At 38.9% G+C, this 15,299-nt stretch overlaps 1 pseudogene; it reads left to right on the top strand.

Moving 5' to 3' along the window:
• The first annotated feature begins 687 nt into the window (after positions 1-687).
• LOC120289872 lies at positions 688-14,381 on the top strand (annotated as a pseudogene).
• Positions 14,382-15,299: the final 918 nt, after the last annotated feature.

A 15,299-nucleotide genomic window follows, 5' to 3' on the forward strand; every position in this document is an offset into this window, starting at 1 on the left:
GAAGAAGAAAGGAAGAAGAAGCGGAGAAGCATCAGATGGGTAATTTCCTAGATCTCTGAGTATTGCTTCACAAGACAAATTCAGGAAAAAACAGAAAAACAAAAACAAAACAGGCGGTGAGATTCGTGAACAAAGCAAAGAAGGTTATCAAGGGGGAAAAAAGCTCAGTGCTGATTAAATATTAAGTGCACACTGGCTGAGGTTGCAGTGCCATTTTTAAAATCCAAAGCATTGCCTCCCTGAAAGCGAAAACCATGCAAAAGGATCATTACTACCTACATAAGTAACTTAAATAATTAAATTATAGAAGCATTTGCTAACATACTCAAATCGACTAGCCGCGTCCTCGCAAGCATTAAAGCCCAAAACCCCCAAACCCTAAGAACACCACGCTCGTTCCTCCGACGAACCGAACTCCAATGCATCTTCATCCCACGAAACACCTCCTCAGGGCGGTCGTGAAACGAAACGAGCGCGAGCAAAGGAGGCGATAGGAATCACCTGAATTGCGACGATCAAACGCGGGAGAACCGTATCAAAACCAAGGCACGGTGCGCTTTGTGGCCGGCGAGGAGGCAGCGGCAGCAGCAGCCTGACCTAGCTACTATCGTCGGCGCCCGCGTGTGAAATGCGCCCCCGTGACGGCGGTCCGAGAGGCTGCGCGGGAGGCGATTCTCTTCTGTGCGCATGGAGGATGTGATCCACCACGCGTTCATCGCTTCTGCGGGGCTTGAGCTTCGTTATGGATTTTGGTGATTCTCTCTGGTTTTGATCTCTGCGTTCGAGTTCGAACCGGGGAGCGCACACGAGCGGGGCGCAGGTCTGTTCGAGAGGGGAGTTGGGCCGGGTCATGGTGATTTTGGACGGTGAAGAATACGATCGATAAAGAAAGGGGGGCCCGTGGAAAGTGGCCCACCTTATAAAGTGGGCTTTTCGTTAAAATTGCCGTGCCTTTTTTTTTGTGCCTCCATGTTCATCATCTTGTGTTCATTTCAGGTGCAAGGTTCAGTTTTACATTGGATGAAGAGCTGAAGGGAGCTGCTGCATCCAATGATGTCAAAGATGCACTAGTAGCTAAAATTAGCAGAGAGCGCATTGGAACAAAAGTATGTGTCTAGAAAATTCTTCTTATTGGTTGCTTTATCTAAATAAATATTTTTTCGTGGGAGTTCTTTTTGTACCCGTGTTCTTTATCTTTTTTCTCAACTTCTCTATATGATTTGTATCTCCTTTTTGTTGTTACTTATCAACGATGAGAGGGGATCAATGTTTTCCCCTTTCTTCGGTATGGCAAGTTGATCTGACGGTGTCGGGCAATGAACCAGTTCAAGCTATTGCTTACATCTATGAGTTGCAATTATTTTGGGTTGTCTTGAATCTACCTCATGAACATGAACCGGCATTGTCAGAAGAATGCGATATGTTAGTTTTGTGGATTGGTTCTTATGATTGTCTAGCTAGACATGATTGATAGCTACATATTTGATGCACTGTTATTAATGACTGAGCATTTAGCAGCATCGAGCTAGGATATATCGGTCGTGACAATCTAATTTATTCCACTTATGTGAATTGCATCTAGTTGTTAGTTATTAGGAAGAATAAAATGAGACTTGGGCTTATGAATGTATCAGGGAATATGTTACAATTTTGACAAAGCTGGTTTGGGAAGAAGGAAACGCAGTGGAAATCTTTAGTGACAAAAGACAAAAAACTTATAAATATTACTGCAACTTATAGAGAATTTATAATGCTTTTCCATGTGAAATATCACATAGTTTTATCTCCATCCTTCTTTTGGCCCCAAGAGACTGGTGAGTGTATACAATTCCTCTTTTTTTTTGGGGGGGAGAGGGGAGGGGGTGGGGTTTGGGTTTGGGGGCGGGGGACCTAATTTATGGTGGTGTCTTCAAAAGCTTATATGTCCAAAAATCTACCCAACTGGGTCTAGAGGGTGGAGCCTTGCTATTTCCTACGGGATGAACAAATGAAGAGTACTAATGTTTCTTTTGATGTAAGTATAGAAGCATTATTAAGAGAAGAAGGCACGCTACTAAAGCAATCTAAGTATACTGGTAAAAGGAAAGACAAGTTGATGACATTGAGAGAAGGAAGCAAGTTAAAACAACATCGAATTAAATCCAAAAGGGTCATGTGAAAAGCATCGAGAAAGGCTATTGTTCAAAGTGCTACGCACTTTCTAGAGCTCTTCTTGGTTTAACAGACAACATCTTTCAAGTTGTTGGGAGGCATTATAGAGTCTCCGCCATTCTCATGTTTCTTTCCATGATAATTTTAATTAAGGTTGTTATGTCCCTTTTCTAAATCGAGTTAGTAATTCCATTTCTACACAAATTTCCCAAAGCTTTTACCGCTTTTAGAATTTGATTGTAGAAATTTGTAGTTTCTCTTATTCTCATTGTTGTGTCAGTGCATAGTTGCTTACACATTGTATCTGTTGGTATGTTTCTAGGCTCTTATTGGCTTATATGGACGCTGCATGGAGCTTTCTGCAGCTAATTGGATCGTTGTCTCTTACTGTGCGTGATAATCCTTGAATGTATACTATTTCATGTTGGTTCATGCTTGATTTTTGTGTTTTTCAATTTGAAGCACTTGGTTGCTTTATTATCATGATGATCTTATATTTTAGCGAAAATAGGCAACTTACGGAGTGGTGATGCGAAATTAGCTATACTTGTTAGCGGGAGATAAGTTATCGATTTTAGGTAGCTCCATTCATCTCGTTTGAACCAAATGAAATTTTTCAAAATTTATTATTTGCTCATTTATTTTGCTTCCTTGTAGTTTTCCTTTATTTTATTTTTTTCTGAACCTGCATTTGATTGACAATTGCGTTATGTCGCGGGTTTATGTGACCAATGTTTTTTTGAGAAAAGAAAATTGTAGAAACATGCAAAGAATTATTGTGGGCATGCTAATCTCCTTCTGCAAGCACTAGTCACTTGAATCTTGTAAGTTCAATCTTGCATTGTAATACTATTACTCTATTATATATGCCCAAGTTTCTCTTGTTTAGATTCCGTTACTTCTTACCAGTGACGGCATTCTCATCGTGATTGTTTTACTAGATTTGTTCTTTTTGTGCATGGTCTAGTTGATACAGTTAAGTTATTGTCTAATGCTCAAGGAAACCATGTACTTTCTTTGATCATTGCTTATGCTACTTATTGTGGCATATTCTTCTTGAACTTTTCTTGGATTAATATGCTTTTGATTACTCAGTATGTATACCTATTTTAGGATGAACAAAGAAGGTTGTCCTTATATGCAGCTTTTTTTTCCCATTCAGAATCGTCACATATGAAGATAACAAAGGAAAGAAGGTACCTTCTATTGGAGAAATTTTCCTGGAATATTTTGAAGCTGACAAAACGTTTCCATCAGTCTAGTCTGAAGATTTGCAGACTCTACTATTCAAAGTCTGAAGACCTCCGGACTGCCAGACTCAAGAGTCAAAGTCTATTCTCATTGACAATTTTTAGACCGTCGAAGAAGGGTTATCCAGAACTGGGTGTTTCATTAAGGATTTGACCTTATCGACTGGAGAAGATCTCTTGGCTGGATATGACATAACGGAATCCTTTATTTGATCATGATTGATTCAGAGATTAAGGATCCGATGATTGGTGAAATATACTTGGAAGGTTCTACTTATGGAAACCGAGATCCTGATTGTATGGGCGAGCAGGATTGATGGGCTATCGACATGTTCCTTTAATAGCTCGAATAATCTTCCTAATTGATTCCGTCCAACGGGTAGATTGGAGAAATTCCTTTGGTAAGTGCCAACGGGTATGATGGCATAAAGGAGTATAAAAGGAAGACGTTCCAGTTGTTCAAGTGTGTACACGATAGAAGAATTCCAAAGTCTGAAGCTCTTTGTTCTTAGTCAAATCATTTGTTGAGTGAAATCTTGTACACAAAAGAGAGTCTATTTCTTTGAGAGACCTGGAGGAAGTGTGGTAGAATTTCTACACTGTGGAATCAAGGAAGAGAGCTTTGTTGTAACATCTCTTTTGTCAGTGCAGAAGAGTGGACGTAGGCTTGGAATAAGCCGAACTACTATAAACCTTGTGTTTAATTTTCTCTTCCCTACTCTCTGCTTTACTTTGATCATAATTCGTTTTGTTAACTAAAGAAGAACTTCCTTTATATTGTCTGCTTAGTATTGCTCTTATATCTCAGAAAATTATTTTTACACCTATTCACCCCCCTCTGGTGCTTATACTAGCAATGTCAATTGGTATCAGAGCCTGTGTACTCACTTTGTTTGAAGTGTTTTTCTTCAGAGTTAAAGATCCATGGCTAGTATGTTAGCTCCAGGGCTGGTAGAAGGGCAAAACAATACCAGACCGCCTTACTTTGATGGAAATGATTACAACATATGGAAAAACAAGATGAAGGCGTTTCTAAGATCAAAGGATCCTCTGGAATGGGACGTTGTAGACAAAGGAATCATTCCTAAAGCTGCACCTATCTCAGAGAGAGGAAAAGATACTGTTGAGTCTAGTGAAATGACTCAGGAAGAGATAATCAAGAGACAAGCTCTGATGCAAAAGCAATTTATTCTTTATATTGTGCATTGTCACCTATTGAATATAACATAATATCTTCTTGTTCTACAGCTAAAGAAGTCTGAGATAGATTACACATCACTTATGAAGGAACTAATCGAGTAAAAGAAACCAGAATCAACATTCTACTCGGTCAATATGAAGCATTCAAAATGAAATCTGGAGAATCTATCACTGACATGTTTAGTCGTTTTACAGAGATCGTGAATGGCCTTGAAAATCAAGGGCAACCAATTTCTGATCCCATGAAAGTAAACAAGCTTCTGCGTGGACTCTCTAAGGATTGAAATCACATAAAGACCTCAATAAGGGAGACACAAAAAATTATGCCACTTTCGGTCGATGAATTGGTTGTGACTCTTCAGTCTTATGAAGTAGAGCGAATCAACGAAGATGAAGATCCTAAAGGTAAGAAATACATTGCATTAAAATCTAATGATGATTCTGATATCACAGATTCTGAAGACGATATGGATGACGAAGAGCTTGCTCTCATGATAAGAAGATTCAGAAAACTAAACAGAAAAGGAAGAAGATTCAATCCAAAGAAACAGAGTTTTCAAAAGCAACAGACTAAGTCTGTTGAGGATGATGAATCAAACAAAGATGTAGTCTGCTTTGAATGTAAGAAAAAGTGACACATCAGACCCAACTGTCCTTTTCTGAGAAAGAAGAAAGGAAAAGCTGAAAAGTATCGAAAGGCTTTTAAAGCAGAAACCTGGAGTGATACAGAGTGTGAAGAAAGTGATGATGATTATGCCAATATATGTTTGATGGCACAATCGGATTCAGAATCAAACTCCGAGACAGACTAAGATTCAGATAGTGAATTTGAGAAAATATAGGTACCAAAGAAAGTTTGAGTTTCTTTTTTAAATACAGGTCACTATCAAGAAAAATGTAAAATGGTATATGGATAGTGGATGCTCAAGATATATGACAGGAGATTCAAATTGTTTCGTAAAGCTCGTTCAAGTAAATGGTGGAAAAGTCTCTTTTGGAGGAAACAGCAAAGAAAGAATTGTGGGATTTGGAACTGTAAAGATTGGAAACCTCACAATAAGCAATGTTTCCTTAATGGAAGGACTCAACTACAATCTGCTCAGTATCAGTTAGCTGTGTGATAACGGTTTCAAAATCAAATTTCAAGAGGGAATATGTTCAGGAACCAGTAAAGATTCTACTCAGTCATTCATGGGTCGAAGACATGGAAATATCTGCCTCTTGGATGTGAAATCAGATGAATCGCAATGTCTAATCTCAATTCAAGACGAAGCGAACTTATGGCACAGAAAGCTTGGGCACATCAATATGAAGCAGATAGCCAAAATTTCAGCAAAAAGGCTTGTTCGTGGTTTACCCAATCTATCATACCAAAAGTCTGATCTATATACACCATGTATATTGGGAAAGCAGGTAAGAAATTCCTTTAAACCAATAAATCAAGTTTCCACTAATCGTGTACTGCAGCTCCTGCATATGGATCTCTTTGGACCAACCAGAACTCAAAGCATTGGAGGTAAGAAATATTGCCTAGTAATTATGGATGACTACTCACGATTTACTTGGGTATATTTCCTGGCAAGTAAGTTTGAAACCTTCTCTTACTTTGAAAAGTTTGCTAAAAAGGTTCAAAATGAAAAAGGGTTTGTTATTTCAAGTATAAGAACAGACCATGGAGGTGAATTTGAAAATCAAGATTTTACAAAATTTTGTGATGAATCTGGTTTTCAGCATTTGTTCTCCTCTCCATATACTCCAGAACAAAACGGAGTTGTGGAAAGAAAGAATAGGTCACTTCAAGAAATGGCTAGAACATTTTTAATTGAAAGTAACATCTCTTCACGTTTTTGGGTTGAAGTAGTTTCTACAGCATGTTATATTATTAATAGAGTTTTTCTAAGACCAATTCTAGAAAAAAAACCCCCTATGAGTTATTCAAAGAAAAGAAGTCTATTGTTTCATATTTTCATGTGTTTGGATGTAAATGCTTTATTGAAAAATGCAAATGATTGAGTTGGCAAGTTTGAAGAAAAATCAGACGAAGGCATCTTCCTTGGATATTCTACCTCAAGCAAAGCCTACAGAGTCTATAACAATAAATCTCAATCTGTGGAGGAATCAATGAATGTCAAATTCCAAGATTCTATGCAAAACGAATTTATTCAGACTCATCTTGAAGAATCTGAACCTGGTCCAGACTCTACAAAGTCTAAATCTCAGGAAGCAGCTCAGACTTCGAAAGACCAGCATCAAATGATTGTTGAGGATTCAAATGAACAAAGTGATCATCAATCTGACAAATCAACCAGTAACTGGAAGCATAAGTCCAGTCATCTCAAAGATCTCATTATTGGCGACATTAATGAAGGAATTCGCACAAGATCCAAAAGGCGCGAAGAGTCTAGTGTTGTGGCTCTTATTTCTGAAATAGAACCCAAAAGCATAGAAGAAACTTTATCTGATGAAAGCTGGATTGAAGCTATGCAAGAAGAACTCAGGCAATTCAGCATTAATGATGTCTGGGAGTTGACTCCTAAACCGAAAGGTAAATCTATTATTGGAACTAAATGGGTTTTCAAGAACAAGATGAACGAGAAAGGAAAGGTCGTAAGAAACAAAGCAAGACTCGTGGCCAAGGGATATACGCAAGAAGAAGGGATAGACTATGACGAGACTTACGCACCAGTAGCAAGGTTAGAAGCAATTCGATTATTACTTGCTTTTGCTTGTTATAAGAATTTCAGGTTATTCCAAATGGACGTCAAAAGTGCTTTCCGAATGGATTTATCCATGAGGAAGTCTATGTGGAACAACCACCAGGTTTGAAGACCCAAGGAAACCAGACTCGGTATTCGATTCGATGAAAAGCCTTATATAGTTTAAAGCAAGCACCTCGAGCTTGGTACTACAGGCTGAGTAAGTTTTTAATTAAAAACGGCTTTGTAAAAGGTAAAGTAGACACTACTCTGTTTATCAAAAGAGAAAACAAAAATTTTCTGCTTGTTCAAATATATGTTGATGATATTATTTTTGGATCCTCTAATGAAAGTCTGTGCAAGAAATTCTCTAAGTCTATGCAGGATGAATTTGAAATGAGCATGATGGGTGAACTAACCTTCTTTCTTGGACTTCAAGTGAAATAATTAAAGGAATGGACTTTTATTCATCAAGAAAAATATGCTAATGATCTTGTCAAAAAGTTTGGACTGGAAAATTGCAAAAAGACTGATATACCAATGTCAAGTTCTTTGAAGATAGACAAAGATGAAGGAGGAAAGAAAGTTGACCGAAGCTATACGGGAGTATCATTGGTTCACTTCTTTATCTTACTTTCTAGACTCGACATTTTGTTTAGTGTTTGCATTTGTGCTAGATTTCAAGCAAACCCAAAAGAATCTCATCTAAGTGCTGCAAAGCGTATTATCAAATACATTACATCAACTCCGAGCATTGGTCTCTGGTATCCTAAAAAGGGAGACTTTACTCTTCTCGGATATTCAGACGCAGACCTAGCCGGATGCAGAGTTGATAGAAAGAGCACCTCGAGTACCTGTCAACTACTTGGAAGCAGGACAGTGTCTTGGTTTTCAAGGAAGCAAAATACAGTAACTCTTTCTACAGCAGAAGCAGAGTATGTAGCTCTTGGAAGTTGTTGTTCACAAATTATATGGATAAAACAACAGCTAAGAGACTTTGGAATTGAAGATTCATGTACGGAGATCAACTGTGACAACACCAGCGCAATCAATCTCATTAAGAATCCAATTCTTCACTCAAGAGTAAAGCATATAGAGATTCGACATCACTTCATTAGAGATCATGTTCAAAATGGAGAAGTTTCGATTCAGTTTGTTGACTCAAAGAACCAACTGGCAGATATATTTACAAAGCCTTTGGAGAAAAATCAATTTGAAATCATCCGTTCAAGACTCAACATCTTGAAGTTTGACGAAGTTAAAGTCTAGAGATTCCTAGACTCAGACGATCAAGGTTTTCTTTCGTAAGTCATTTTACTTTCTTATGTCTTGATTCTCATCTCGAAAAGGTACGATCATCAACCGTGTTTGATTATTGCTATCTTTAATTGACATGATTATTGCAACGTTTCCTTTTCGAAAATGGAGTTATTTTTTAAATGAAAATTATCTAAAAAGGGCAGTTATTTTTAAAAAAGGCATTTGTTTACTTTCTTTTATGATGTTCCGTATGCCTCTCTTCGACTGTTATATATACTGTCGATTTCTCTTTGTTTCACTCACAAAAACCCTAAGAGAGTACCGATCTTCCATTTCTGTCTTCTTCTCTTGTTTAATCTTCGAAAATTTGTCATCTTTCTTGGGAAAACAAGCTTGGAATCTCTCAAAGACTGTGAAAAATGTCTTCCCAAAGAAAGTCTTCGAGGATCGCAAGCAGGGGATCACAGCAAATGTGTGAGGGGCCTACGCACTTCGATCTCACCGAGGAAGAAGAGTTTCCTAGTCAGCAGTAGAGCCCACAACATTCTCAGCAGCGTCCATCTTCTCCATCTAGACAACAGGAGGTTGCTCGACAAGAAAAGGAAGAAATAATTGAAGATGCAGAACCTGTAAGAGTCTATAAGCCCTCTTTTACCTACAAGCTTTATCGTGCTTTAAAAAGGGGTGGAACTCCTTTGAACTACATTGACGAATTTCTGAAAGACAAAGGGTACAAAAATGAAACATTCTTTTTACGCACAATGGAGCGTTTAGGAATTGCCCCTGTTGGATCAGCGGAAGAGGCATTCGCAAATATCCTAATCAATCCTCGTGTTGGAGGGTTGAATCAGATAAATGGGAATGATGATGACAAGTTGTACAGTCAGTTTCAACCGAGAATGGGTGTTGCGGCAAAAATTCGGGTAAAAATGACAGATTTATTTCGATCGGAGGAACAAAAGCATCTATACTCTAAGTTGTTGAAGCGTGGGGTAATAAACCCTAGAAGTGTGGACTTTGATTTCCTTGATGCTGTGAATGTTAAATTGAGGGAAAAATTCAGTCTTCTTCAACTTGAACAATTCTATTCTGACTCTACAGAAGCCTATGCTGAACTCACTGCTTATTTCTATTTGAATCTTAGTTTCTTGGATGCGAATAGATTCTCTTTTAGTGTCCGAGATCAGGACTATGTGGTGGATGTAGATATGTTGGCTGATGTGATTGGGGTTGAAAGAGGGAGATATCAACCCATTAATGTCTTTATTGCTCGTACTACGTTGGAATTTGTTAAGGATTGAAGGATAGAGGGAAAGGTTTCCTACTCAAGGATGAGTGCATTCAACATTCTGCTTCACAAGATTGTGATTAATTGCCTTAGACCAAAATCTACTTCAAAGACTGATGTTTCAAACTCAGAGGCAAAGCTGATGTATGTCATCAATGTAGGGAAAAAGTTCTCTCTTCCACATACTATTATGTTCCACATGTATAGGGCAGTGGTGAAGGACAAGGGTCAACTTCCTTATCCAGTTCTTGTGACAAAGTTATTCAGACATTTGAATGTTCAGCTTCCACGAATTCTCTGTGTTCGATCGTGCGATCAAATGGTGGTGGGACTGAAAATGGTCTCCAAAATGCGTCTGAAGGAACTCAACAAGGCGTTGGAGAAATTCAAGGAGAAACCCCTGTTAAGTCTCATCAAGTCTCTTCGGCTGCAAAGAGAAAAGGAAAGGAGCCCATGGTAGCTCCATCCAAGAAAAGAAGAGCTCTCATCGTTGAGGATGAAGATGATGAGGAAGACATTACCATTTATGCTATGGCATTGAAGAACTTGAGTCGTTCTGTTCAAAAATCAATGGAGAGACAAGATAAGGACACAGATGAGACAAAACAGAGGACTGGAGAAAGAGAAAATTTGGAAGCAGAGGAGAAAGAAGCAGAGGAAAGACAAACAGAGGAGAGAGAAGCAGATGAAAGAGATGAAGAGGAGGAAAGAATTGAAGAAGAAGAGGAGAGAGGAGATCAAGCGGAAACAGAGCATGAGGAACACTCTTCTCCACCTGAAGGCATGGAAACAGGGGGAGACCGTGAGAAAAGAGGAATGTCCTCATATCCTACTATCAGTGAGGGAGTCAATCGCTCTCCAGTAGATCCAGAGGACATCTATGCCTCTTAATTTCCTGAAGAGGGACATGATGTTTCATCGCCCAATCTGTGTGATCATGCTGATTTGCCATCGTCTGCCTTTACTCCATCTGATCGAGCAGAAGCCAATACATAGACTGATAATTCAGCAGACTTTCGCAGAATTCTTGATGTTTTCTTGGAAATGCGGGGTCAGATATATGCTCTGGGATGTGAATTTTAGAATTTGCATAATGCAGGTCAAGCTTCTTCAGTTTCTTTGAATGATCAGATCCAAGCCCTTTCTCTTCAGATTCAGGCAAATGCTAAGGGTGAAGATGTGGCACAACTGAAGGAGGACTTGAAAAAGCTGGAAGGCATTGTCCAGTCAATGGGAGATTTCCAGCTTGTTCGTGTTCCCAAGCATTCTTGAATCTATTCTCTTTCCATCTCAACCTTTTTTTTATGATGACAAAAAGGGGGAGAGATGCAAGATTTGAAACTTTGAACTTAAACTTGTTGAACTTTGGTTTGTTTTGATTTTGATGTTTGACTTGACTTGTGTGTCTGGATGTGGACTGAATTTGGGATTTGGATTTGACTGCTTATATTAAGTACTATTGATATCTTATATCTTATGAATGGCTTTACTCACATGAAAGACTAACCTATTTTCTGTGGTTGCAGATTCTAGTGTTATCATTAAGCCATTTATCTTTATAAGATAACCATATTTGCTTGAGTAATGTTTTGCAGGTCAAAGTTATTCAAATCTGCAGGAAATTTTTGTCACCATAAAAAAGGGGGAGATTATTGGAGAAATCTTCCTGGAATATTTTGAAGCTGACAAAACGTTTCCATCAGTCTAGTCTGAAGATTTGTAGACTCTACTATTCAAAGTCTGAAGACCTCCGGACTGCCAGACTCAAGAGTCAAAGTCTATTCTCATTGACAGTTTCTAGACCGTCGAAGAAGGGTTATCCAGAACTGGGTGTTTCATTAAGGATTTGACCTTATCGACTGGAGAAGATCTCTTGGCTGGATATGACATAACGGAATCCTTTATTTGATCATGATTGATTCAGAGATTAATGATCCGATGATTGGCGAAGTATACTTGAAAGGTTCTACTTATGGAAACCGAGATCCTGATTGTATGGGCGAGCGGGATTGATGAGCTATCGACATGTTCCTTTAATAGCTCGAATAATCTTCCTAATTGATTCCGTCCAACGGGTAGATTGGAGGAATTCCTTTGGTAAGTGCCAACGGGTATGATGGCATAAAGGAGTATAAAAGGAAGACGTTCCAGTTGTTCGAGTGTGTGCACGATAGAAGAATTCCAAAGTCTGAAGCTCTTTGTTCTTAGTCAAATCATTTGTTGAGCGAAATCTTGTACACAAAAGAGAGTCTATTTCTTTGAGAGATCTTGAGGAAGTGTGGTAGAATTTCTACACTGTGGAATCAAGGAAGAGAGCTTTGTTGTAACATCTCTTTTGTCAGTGCAGAAGAGTGAACGTAGGCTTGGAATAAGCCGAACCACTATAAACCTTGTGTTTAATTTTCTCTTCCCTACTCTCTGCTTTACTTTGACCATAATTCGTTTTGTTAACCAAAGAAGAACTTCCTTTATATTGTCTACTTAGTATTGCTCTTATATCTCGGAAAATTATTTTTACACCTATTCACCCCCTCTAGGTGCTTATACTAGCAATCTCACCTTCATCTTTCCTTTCTTCAATTTGCATGTGCACGTCTTCTAATTGGATTAATGGGTCTTCTCCTTTTACCTAAGAGCTTCTGCTTTTGGATTGGACTTAAATTGGGAACATAAAGTTATCTCAGTTTTTACATATTGTTCCCTTTCTATTGCAATCACAATTAGTTAATGTCTTCTGTAGATTCCAATTGTCAACTACGTTTTTCGAAACTCTCTCAAGCGAAAGGCTAGTGATGCTAAGACAGTTAGTTCATATACACTCGGAAAATTTTGTACTTGATGAGCTGTTTATCTTTTATGTAGTTGAGAATTAATAGTAGTTAATCTCTTTTTTCCTTTTAAGGTTGTCAGTGTACACTATGCTGTGGCGAGACTGCTTAGCTTAATTCCCTTTCTTGAATCGAATGTTGATGGAGAGCTCAATGAAGATGATATGGGCAGTGAACTTGTTGATATCCCTACTTCGTCAAAGCTGCGGGTATTAACAGGTAAGAATAGGATAGTTTTTCTCTGTGTACTCTGAAATTGTTTTCATCTGTTATCTTGTCACTCAATGAAAAAATATTTGGAGTAATGAACTAAGCCATCAAGATTGTAGAGCTGAAATTTCTATAAGTGAAAGCACAAGAGATGTGAGGCAGTTATTAATTGACTTATCCAGTATTTCCTAGGCATCACCAATCTAATGATGATATGCACGGTGTTTCATCAACGTATTATTTGAAATTTTGTAACAAAACAGGGAAAAATTCCAGTTGAGGGTGGTAGGGAATCATGGATATTTCCTTGGAATTGAGAAGTGCAATATTATTTTGGGATTGGAATCATCATTTGTATAGGACTATGGCATATGTATGATCTTGGATAGGATCACCGCATTCACGTCGAAACCAAAATGTTATTTTCTATATCAATATCTTTATATTGTTCTAGCAATACTTATGCCGTATATATTGTGAACCCAATGTGCTTATGGCCATCAAATTGGACCTAGGTTTCCTTACCTTTTCTTTTTCCTTTGCCTTTTTAATCTTGAGATTGTTACTAGACTGTTACTTCCTAGTATGAGTCAACCGCATGGATTGTCCGCAAAAAGTATTGAAGTAGTTTAAGAGGACCGTATCTACTCGGTTCAACTTCCTTTTGGTTTGTCACACTTTGTCAATCTTCCTGTTATTTTTTAGCGTCATTTTATGAGATACTTATGCCATATCGTTTCTCGTCTATGCAGGATTTCTCCTGCGAGAAGTAAAGGATTTCTAGCAAGTTGCATTATTGATAGATGTGTTGGCTTATCCCTCTCCGATTGGCTGCTCTGAAGATGCATGTTCATGCATACTGAATTAGACAAGAGAATAAAGGTGTTCCAGGCAGTTGAGAATGCTATTCTCAAATTAGGTACGTCTAGATGTCCTTTGCTTTCTTTGTCTTACAAAAGTTCATCCATGCGTTGTGGATTGCTCATAGAGGATTCATGCTCTGATCCCTCCCCGTGCCATTGGTATTTATGAGAAAAAACACCCAGAGAAATTGAGTTTGCATGTGTACTTTCTACATGGATTCAATTTTTATTAGAGTTTGCATGGAATCATTTGGAATAGTAGTCTTGGGATTTCTTTCAAGCATTGTTCCGATATACACTCCATTTGCATGATATGCAGGCCTGGAAAAAATATGGGAAGTGAAGCCTCTAGTCACTAGAAAAGACATTATGAATGTTATGTAGCTCAAATGTGGAGGTCCATTGGTTAAAGAAAGGGTAAGCGATACTTTTCCGCACCAATTTATTGAACTATGAAATTGAAGCTGACTTGTTGTTTCTTTTTCAGCAACAAAAGCTACTTGCGTGGCAACTGGCAAACCCGGCCAGAACTATAGATGAGTGCCTCGAATGGATGGGGCAAACTAATTTGAAGCGAATAAAAATGGAGTGAATTGAGGGAAAGGTCTGTGCAAGCTATGACATTTTTTTTGTAGTTCAAACATGTTTCGCAAGGTCTGGAACTAAGAAGACCAGTTTCAAAATTATGTTGATGACTGGCCGGTTTAAGATGTAAATTCAAAGGCTCTTGGTGGAATTGTCTACATTGAAATTTTGACTACCAATATCCTGTTTTACAGGAGAAAGATGATACATCTGTTATGATTGGATACATCACCTCCCGTTAATACCAAAGAGCACACCATCTCTTTCTGCGCGAGCATCGATTTTTTTTACCATGAAAAATTATGCATGGATAACCACATCGTATGAGCAATTATGAAATTGAAAATGGCATAAAAAAATGATTGCATGATGGCTTTTAACTTCTTATTCTGATTGACCATCCATGTGGGTCTTCAGTTTGATCAAATAATTTACACGATCCATACTCAAATCGACTAGAACCTCGTCCTTGCAAGCATTAAAGCCCAAAACCCCAAACTCTAAGAACCCCACGCTCATTCCTCCGACGAACCGAACTCCAATGCACCTTCATCCCACGAAACATCCCCCCAGGGCGGTCGTGAAACGAAACGAGCACGAACAAAGGAGGCGATAGGAATCACCTGAATCGTGACGATCAAACGCGGGAGAACCGTATCGAAACCGAGGCATGGTGCGCTTTGTGGCCGGCGAGGAGGAAGCGGCAGCAGCAGCCTGACCTAGCTACCATCGTCGGCGCCCGCGTGCAGAATGCGTGCCCGCGATGGCGGTCAGAGAGGCTGCGCGGGAGGCGATTCTCTTCTGTGCGCGTGGAGGATGTGATCCACCACGCGTCCATCGCTTCTGCGGGGCTTGAGCTTCGTTATGGATTTTGGTGATTCTCTCTGGTTTTGATCTCTGCGTTCGAGTTCGAACCGGGGGAGCCCACACGAGCGGGGCGCAGGTCTGTTCGAGAGGGGAGTTGGGCC

Source organism: Eucalyptus grandis, chromosome 11, assembly GCF_016545825.1.
Source record: "Eucalyptus grandis isolate ANBG69807.140 chromosome 11, ASM1654582v1, whole genome shotgun sequence".
NCBI lineage: Eukaryota > Viridiplantae > Streptophyta > Magnoliopsida > Myrtales > Myrtaceae > Eucalyptus > Eucalyptus grandis.